Genomic DNA, 10,096 nt, shown 5'->3' on the forward strand with positions numbered 1-10,096 from the left:
ACAACAAATTAGACCGCGTCAATGGGTCTAAATTGGACTGTAATAGGTAGGCATAAATATACTTGACACTTGGCAGCTAAACATTTATTTTTTAAATACAGGGTGTCCCACAACAAATTAGACCGCGTCAATGGGTCTAAATTGGACTGTAATAGGTAGGCATAAAAATACTTGGCACTTGGCAGCTAAACATTTATTTTTTAAATACAGGGTGTCTCACAACAAATTAGACCGCGTCAATGGGTCTAAATTACGATTTGGGGGACAAATCAGAAATTTAAGAAGAAAGAATAATTTTGAACAATTTAATAAGAATATTAGAAATTTTTTCTGCAGAAAATGCTAGGTTTTTCATGTATTTTGTGCGCTAAAGATTGGAGATAATCTAATATGATATGGGGAATATGGGACACTCCGTATAATTTAAACAAAATTTTTAAAAAAGCAGTGAATTTATTTTCTGTTTTCAGCCGATTATACTCGTACATCTGTTTCTCTCTAATTCCGATTGTAGATAAGGGGAAAATGCATTATGACGCATATTCATTATTCATGCTTTTCTTTCTCCCTATATTACGCATATTGAATGCAATGACAGCAAACCTGGATAGCTAGCTAACACATTCTAAAATTACGCAAGAGGTGTCTATGGACTTTTAAAATGTATATTTGTCATATTTTCTGCAATTTTTAGTTTGGCTCATTTTTTTGGCTTAAGAACTGGATTTAGCAATACTTATTTGGATTTTAAAAATAATTTTGAATATTAAAAGTAGGTTTGAATATTTCAAAGAGGAACTGATTATTTGCCTCAAAATCTTATGTCATAAACCGTTTATCGTTAACGCAAAAAATGTTGTTTTTTCAATCATAATTTTTCTAGAATTAACATCATTAGGTTGCAAAGATAGAAAGTGATTTATTTCATCAAAATAAAATTAAATAACTTTTCAAATGTGCAAACTCGTCCCTGTCCCGTTCATGAAGTTAAAATTTTTTTACATTTTATAATTGTTTGATTTAGTTCCGGTGTTCCTGGGTGCTTGCAACATCCTGGTTTCTGGAAATCTTCTCTACAATCTGTATCTTAGATCTAGGAAATATATTCATACAGTCATTCAGTGAGAACCAAATAATTTTGGAATAGGAAGACGACATATTGCAATACTAAAGTTTTGCAAGGCAAATAGTTTTAATAGTGACTTATTTAATCACTTTTAATCTAAATGAATCTGTTCCACTGAACAAGGGATGCTAATGTTTATTTAACTATTTAAATCACTGAAAATGAGTCGTCTTCCTGTTCCAGAGATTTCTGGTTTTTCCTTCAGAATAGACTATTTAACATATTTTCTATAATAATATATTTAACACAGTACGTTGAAGAGAAGACATTCAAAACTATTTCCCAACTGTCATGTTTCATGGGACACCATGTACATTTTTTTACCTGAACAACTTAAAAAGGGTCAAAATTAACGAACAAAGACTAAAAACTAGATTTTAACTTATCACATATTTGTTGACCATAAATACAACTTCTAAACACCCCTTCCCCCTCCCCCCAATTCTACGACCTTACAGGACTGGCCGCCCCTATCATGCTTTCAGTTCAGTGAGATCTAAAGGGATCCTCAGTGCTCTTTCAACTGTCAACGAGATTCTGCTCACAAGAAACATGTTGTTCCCTTGCAAAATCATCTTCAACTTCTCCGCCCAGCTCTTAACGTCTTCTTTGATGGCAGTCTGCAAGGATATGGAGCCTGCGCCTATCCACAGAAGAGCAGAAGCAGTCAGGAATTGTTCAATGTAACCCTCTCTTCACCTGTATTCATTGGGGACTCAGAGATTATCCTGAAGATGATACATCGATCCTCCTGGACCTCCAGTGTTCTACGGAACCATACTCATGGAAATATCCTCTGTGTTCTTGCCCAACAACTGGTTTTGGTGTCCTGGACCTTGCTGACCTGCTCACCAGATCTGGTTCCACCTGTGACCTGATTAATTCTGATTTCTGGTCACATGGCAGCTTCCTACCTCAGCTCAAATCCTCTTGGCCTACAAAAAGCTGTGCATCACTGCCAGCCTGTGACTTCACTTCTAGAACCATCAACATCATTGCCGCCTTGCCGATCAACCAGTCCTCGGACCTCACTATCAGCCTAATGCAGCACAACCAAAGCCTCTCCAAAGTGATCAAGGCTCTGACATTAATAAACAAATCCTGCAGAACCTGGAGACAGAACCCAGAACCCACAGCCCCTTGGAATTCCATCAAAAACTCCATCCTCTCACACCTGTCATCAGCTTCAGCCTCAGAAACAATTGCTACCAACAAGTTGAAGCACTCGTCATTCAACCCCTGGAAGGCCTCTTTTACATCTCAGATCACAATTTCTGATCTCAATTTGGAGTTCCATTGATCAGCAAGAAGAGCATCTTGGCAAAGTGCATTGTTACTCTGCCAACACATCCTCCAGGTCCTCTCTTACAAACAAGTCAAGTTCTTAATTCCTGGAGTTTGCAAAATGTTCGCTGATGTGAAGAAATCCTGCCCAGGTTCCATCAAACTGTGCAAGAAAAGCTTCCCTGACTTCAATGCTGATGTGCCCAACATCTTACATACTGTTCACCCTCTGTTTTTTTTTTTTTTTCAGCCCAATCTTGGCCTCTCAGGACAACGTTTAACTCAAGAGATGGGTTCTGGTAGTACTCTGCGAGCTGTCCATCTGGAAATCCTACAGCTCCCAAAGCATCACCAGGGGGTTCAGGAGAACCTTTGCATGAAGGGGCACACCACATATCATTGGATCGACTCCGGCATGAACATTGTATTAGCAGGCAAGGATTTGATCAACACATAGATGAAAGTCATCTCCACACAATTTTGAGACCATCCAGTTCTGGGTCACCCTCCCCAAACACCAAGCTGGCATTGGGGCTTCAATCAACTACAGAAGAGAAGTAGGAGGACACAGCATCACTGTCCACAGACACCTCAACCAGCTCTACCCCTTCATGAAGGTTTCAATTTTATTTTTTATTAATTTTGTTCATTTATCCAAAACACAATAATTTAAATTTCTTATTTAGTAAGTTCATTTATTTTCCAACAAAGCAACAATTTCAATTTCAATTCTTATTAATTTTATTTATTTATCCAACCTCACGTCTCAAATTAGTTCAAATTAAATCTTCATTCACTTTACATGACAATTATCAAGAATTAATCATTATTTAATGACAACTTATTTATGACAAATTAATGTAATGCAATCATTATATTTTGTTCTTAAATTGTAATACTAATTTATATACATGTACCTTAGCATAAACCCCTATCTGCTCCTTTCCCATTCCTGTCAATCAATCAATCAATCAATCCCATATTCAACTTTACCCTCAATGCCATGATTTATGTTCACCTTTATTCTCCTATTCAATCATTTTTATCCTCGAAACCCCCCAATTGTAATAGGTAGGCATAAAAATACTTGACACTTGGCAGCTAAACATTTATTTTTTAAATACAGGGTGTCCCACAACGGGGAGGGGGGGGGTGTCCCTCTAGCTGGGAGGGGGGGGTGTCCCTCTAGCTGGAAAAAGATCAATCCACTTACATTAGTGATATTCGTACTCTTTAAAGATCAATTACTGAGTTTTAGAAATGAATAGTTATAAAGAAATGTTAATGTAAAACTAAACAGGGGAAAGGATTTGGAAGGGTGGGTGGTTCCTGTTCTGGATTAAACCAGTGGGCGACAAACCACTAATAGACAATTAGTGATATTCATATTTTTAAAGAATCATTATACGTAGTTGCGGAGATAAATAATTTTTTAATAAATTTTTTTTACAGGTGAACCCGTTCCAGCCCAGTCTCTTCATCTTCACTCCAACATTCCTTTCTACCATCAATTGAATGTTTTATTGGTTTTTAGATTCTTGTATCGAATTCAAATATGTTTAATTTAGATTATTAAAACTTAAACTTTAAACTATTTTTAACAAACTGGCTCAGTTCTTTTATTTTAATTTCCATTTATGCTCGAGATGAAAGTAACCTAGGATGATCATTTTAGGAAAGTTATGAAAGTCTTCTGTATGTTTCTTTGATTGAGCCAGTTGTTAGCCATGATAAGCCGGGAGGTGCCGACCATAGTACTAACGATCGGGATGTGCTTCTTCGAGCAAACTCTGTCCTTTTTACAGGATTGAATCCTTGGTACTTTTACGTTAAGTAAAAGGTTAAAAAAAAAAAAAATAATAAAAAATATGTAATTCAAACAACACATTTTTTTCAAGGTTCTCAGTGATCTCACATGCAGTGATCCGAAGGTTTGCAAGCTCATCGTGCATAAATCGTAAGAAGGTTTGCAAATTACATCTTAAAGAGACCGTTCACTTATTTGGGTAATTTCAGGTTGATCTAATTAGCTATTCATTACAGTTTGGTATTATGATTCTATTCAAAGATAACTGTGCCCAGAGAAAAAAAAAATTCGTAGGTTTATGAATATTTATAATGAAAACAGGTATATTTTGAAGTACATTTATTGCTTCTAGATATAATTACATGATAAATAACGAGTGTATAAAAGGAGAGGACTAGTTGAGTAGGTCTTCTCTAGTTCCAAAATCTGATTTTCGGAATTCATTGCTCTTTCGGGGATTTCCGATCCTCTACAGAAGTCCCCCCTAAGCTGTGTCGAGCATATAGAGAGAGTCAGAAGTAGCTGAGATTTAGCTTATTAGCTCCAGAAGTAGCTGAGGTTTAGCTTATTAGCTCCAGGAGTTGCCGAGGCTTAGCTTATTAGCTCCAGGACTTGCCGAGGTTTAGCCTTTTAGCTCAAGGAGTATCTGCAGAGGTTTAGCTTATTAGCTCCAGGAGTAGCTAAGGTTAAGATAGATAGATAGAAACAAAGAGAATGAGACACAAATTGGACAGCTTAGTAGTCACTTTATAACACTGATATTCAATGGTTCCTTGAAAGAGGCGGATTATTTAAAAAAAAAAGTATTTAATATCAGACGGACAGACAGACAGATAGATAATTAAAAAGATAGATAAAAAAGATAGATAGATAGATATATAGATAGATAGACATATAGATAGATAAGAGATAGATAGATGATAGATTGATAGATAGATAGATTTATAGATAGATAGATAATTAGATAGATAGATAGATAATTAGATAGATAGATCGATAGATAGATCGATAGATAGATCGATAGATAGATCGATAGATAGATAACCAATGAACCAATTAACCTAAAAACCAATCAACCAATGAACCAATTAACAAATTAACCAATTAGCCAACCAACCTATCTAACATCCAAATAACGACCCCCCACCCTCAATTTCTTACAACATTATAGTTTATTAAGATAGATATTTTGCCTGTTTTCTTTTCCTTTAGCGCTATTGAGAAGCTATTTGCATCAAAACAACAAAAGAAACTGGGGAGGTATTAAAGATGGAGAATTTGACTTAAACTATAAATAAATGTACAACTGAAAATTTTTGTGACACGAATATTCAATACTTAGTTTTAATACAGAGCAAGTAAAGGATGTAAATGCCTGTAAAGATCAAGAAAAGCTAAATCATGAAAATCTTCAGTTTTCTCAATTCTAAAATTCGAAAAATACTCCCCAGCAAGCTTGAGGATTAGTCTAGAACAAGCAACTTCTTCTAAATCTGGCCATATTTGTATAAAATTTGAATTTATGTCCATGTTTTTGCAGTACGATGGTTCATTAGAATGAATAATCTAAGAAAAGAAGGGAAAAGGATAAGCTTCTCAAAATACAAAAAAAAATTTTAACTCACAATTTAACAAGACAAGATAGAAATAAAAATTTCCAAGACAGGATAGAAATAAAATTTCAAAATAAATTATTTCAGAAAGCACTAATTTTTTCTTTAATATGAAGGAAATATAATCCTTTACACATAGTATTGGAATCAAAAATTAGATTTTATGCCAATTTTCGTTTCCTTCCTTTAATTTTTTTATTTTCTTCTTTTTTGTTTAAGTTTGTGTGCCCCCCTTCGGGGATAAAAGGTGGGGGCACGTGCCCCCCTTAGCTACGGGTTTGTATAATTTCATTTGACCTTCCATTTAGCGCTTGTAATTGTTGTAATTGTTGAACACTATAGTCTGCAAACTGTTTTATGCTACAGGAATATTATTATTTACTCATGGGGGTTGGAAGCCACCCCGGCTGCTCTCAGGGTTTTGGAGTGCTCCTAGGATGTTGGAGTTGCTCCCAGGGTTTTGGAGTGCTCCCAGGATGTTGGAATTGCTCCCAGGGTTTTGAAGTGCTCCCATGATGTTGGAGTTGCTCCCAGGGTTTTGGAGTGCTCCAGGATGTTGGAGTTGCTCCGAGGGTTTTGGAGTGCTCCCAGGATGTTGGAATTGCTCCCAGAGTTTTGGAGTGCTCCCAGGATGTTGGAATTAATCCTTGGTTTTGGAGTGCTCCGAGGATGTTGGAATTAATCCCAAGGTTTTGGAGTGCTCCGAGGATATTGGTTGCTCCCAGGGTTTTGGAGTGATCCCAGGATGTTGAAATTGCTCCCAGGGTTTTGGAGTGCTCCCAGGTGTTGGAATTGCTCCCAGGGTTTTGGAGTGCTCCCAGGATGTTGGAATTGCTCCCAGGGTTTTTGAGTGCTCCCAGGATGTTGGAGTTACTCCCAGGGTTTTGGAGTGCTCCCAGGATGTTGGAGTTGCTCCCAGGGTTTTGGAGTGCTCCCAGGATGTTGGAGTTGCTCCCAGGGTTTTGGAGTTCTCCCAGGATGTTGGAGTTGCTCCCAGGGTTTTGGATTGCTCCCAGGATGTTGGAGTTGCTCCCAGGGTTTTGGAGCAAATTGTGAAAATTCATTCTTCATGAAAAATCCATTTTTAATAGCACCAATCAATTCAAGATTTATTTAGGCGAAAAATTGGATTTTTTTGAAAAAAAACTTGGAAATAAGATAACTTAAAAAGATGTTGAGATGTGTTAGACCATCTTAAATGAAACCTTTAATCCTTAACATCCCTCAACCCCCTTCACCCTAGACACATGACTTTTCTATCATATTTTTGTAAGAGTTTTAAATATGTTAGTAAAAGACTTGTGATAGTCTTGATGGACCCAAGATCCCCCCTNGTTAAAGACTTGTGATATTTTTGCTGGACCCACGATCCCCCCCCCCCTTTTTTAATTCTACGCAAGGTTTCACTGAACATTACCTCACAATTTTTTTTTAATTGAAAGTAAAGATTGAGCCAATTTGCGTACAAACACTTTTTCTAATAAACTGGGAATTTTGGGTAGAGAGACATCAGTATGAAATAGGGTTAAGATAGATGTAAAGAAAACATTTTCGTAACTTCATAAGATATGTTCTAGTGAAAATAACAATTGTTTTATTTGGGGTCTTCATGGGTCTTCATAAATAAACCCCGCGTACTGCATGTAGAGATTAAACCATATTATCGGTAGTATCGGTGGAGAGTTCAACATTCTTTTGTTAAATTGAATATATTGTTCTGTAGTTTATGGAGTATCCCCAACCTTGGCACTGCAATTGTACTCTTCAATGTTCTCACATTTCAGGAATATTTTGTACTTCAATTATGTACTTTATGTATTGAATAATGGGGCGCTTTCTCTGTTAAAAATATATTTAAAGGGAGTGTTCAGGAAAAATAAAAAGGGATATCGCTACTAATTTTACATCTATTTGGTTGCTTTATATTTATATTGGGGAAAATGGTTAAACACGACTTATACCCGGCCAAGAAAGTAGAACCCGAACTTTGCTGAGTTGGATTACTCCGCCCAACTGCAGAATTCAATACTGGTCATTCATATCTAGTTCAAATATCATTATTTTTTTTAGCGGCCAAATAATCATAGTGTAAAGTATACATCGTAAACAAACAAATTTTATAAATTAAATATGATATGTTAACGTAAAGTATTTAAAATCAGTGATAAACATTCTAAACATAGATAAAGAACAAAGTATAGAAGACTAAGGTTTCCAGCGTAATTTTTTCGCGAAATTTCGCTTTAATCTGTTTCGCGAAAAAAATGCGAATTTTTTTCAAAATAAGAAATGCAAAAGTTTTGTGAAAAAGGCGAAATATTCGCGAAAATAACAAATGCGAAAATTTAAGGGTGAAAAATTATGATATAATAAAACTTCTGATGCTGAGCTCTCAGAGCAGAGAATTTCGCAAATTATTTTGCGCAATTAATTTTTTTACATTATTTTTACAGTAATGGGAAATAAAATGTGAAATTTTGCGAAAATGTTTACGAAATATGAACGAAAATTTTCGCATTTTTTCACAAAAGTTTTCGTTCGCTGGAAACCCTAACAACTACTAATTAGTAAATACTAAACAGTGATTACACAGGCTTTGATCCATGTTTCCAACCTTCGATATTGTTTACAATAAAACTTCTCAATAGTTGATAACTTGTTTTTTTTATTAATCTAGACTATGAAGTAAATAGTACACCTCTGATTAATCTGGTATATATAAGTACAAAGTACACCTCTGTAAAACCTGTACTCTGATTAAAATAGTTTAAAGTACAAAGTACACCTGTGAATAGAACCTGTACTTGTATGAGTTGTGTTCTCTGCTGTACCAACCTACTCAGGACTTCAGAGTTTGCATGAATGTTTTCAAGTAAATAGATTTACCTGAGGGTTCAACTATTGGCCTAGATTTGGCTTGGTTACCGCAATGGAACTCAATATCCAGTATATGCACAAAATTGCCGCTGAAGATTTTGTAAATTTAACCAGATGCAGGGAGGGGCGTACGAGGGGGGCCCCCCGTCCCCCCCTCCTCAGGGTTGGCACCCATGTGGGGGGCTCTCTTAATATTACATCTGCTAGAATTTCCCTTCCTTAGGCAATCTACATTCTACATTGCATTGCATTGCACTCACCCAAATTAAAAGATCAAGAAAAGAAATAAAATATATTCTGATTCACAACAATACCCTTCAAAGCTTTGTCTGGTCAAGTATTGCATTAGATATCCATGTTTCCTATTTTGAAAACTGATTATTTTTATTTGTGGTTTCTCTACAAAAGTAATTAATGCATTTCTTGCTTCAGAAACGATAGAGGGTCACTTGAAATTACGCATTTATTCCATTTAAGTATAATTACATCGTATAGAAATAAATACTTTAAAATCTCGCTTTTGCCCTTAACTAAAAAAGTTTCATAAAAAAGCTTTAATCAATACTGCCTTCAGTGAAAATTCTTGAAGATAAAACTATTTTTCACAAATCTGGCCACGTTAGGGCATAAAATATGGATAGACTGAAGTATTGCAATGATTAAATCATGTTTGAAACTTTAGAGACATGAGAATGATGTCAAACTTTATTTAGGTAAAACTTAAAACTCTTCTGCCTCCGTCCGTAATGGCCTACCTTCGCGACATGAAATAAATAACAAAATATTTGGCATACCTATGCCTATCATTTTCCCAATGGAACCACCCGGAAAAAATCTATGGTTTTCACTATAAGTAAGAAAAAAGATTAAAGTTTTATAATTTCGGAATTAGTTGCGGCATTCTCACCAGAAATATATGAAAGTGCGCGTAAAAAAGGTGAACATTTTTAAGGACATAGAACTCTAAAAACTTAAATTAAATTAAAACTATTTTTTTCGATTTACTAAAATTCAATATTTCATTTATGCCCTAACGTGGCCCTATTCTTACAAAATTGTTTTATCTTGGAGGACTAGACACTTGTGACTTTTATAAAATAATATTGAAAGGACGAGAATTTAGAGGTGACTCGGACGAGAAAATAAGGAGAATGTGGTTCGGAATAGAAATTGTTGTGGCTGGCCTTCCTCCCCTCCTGACTAGTGGCACTAGTCAGACTGATTCAAATACGTTCGTGGGAATAAAAAAATAATGATAAAAGAACTTTTTTGTTAAGCTTGGAGTTTATCTACTCAGTCATCACCTACAGCTTCACCTTCTTCGGGTTGTTCCTCAGGATGTTCATCATCATATATCCAGAAAACTTGATCATGGAAGGTAATATCTAT

This window comes from Eurytemora carolleeae, unplaced genomic scaffold (assembly GCF_000591075.1).
Source record: "Eurytemora carolleeae unplaced genomic scaffold, Eaff_2.0 scaffold53, whole genome shotgun sequence".
Taxonomy (NCBI): Eukaryota; Metazoa; Arthropoda; class Copepoda; order Calanoida; family Temoridae; genus Eurytemora; species Eurytemora carolleeae.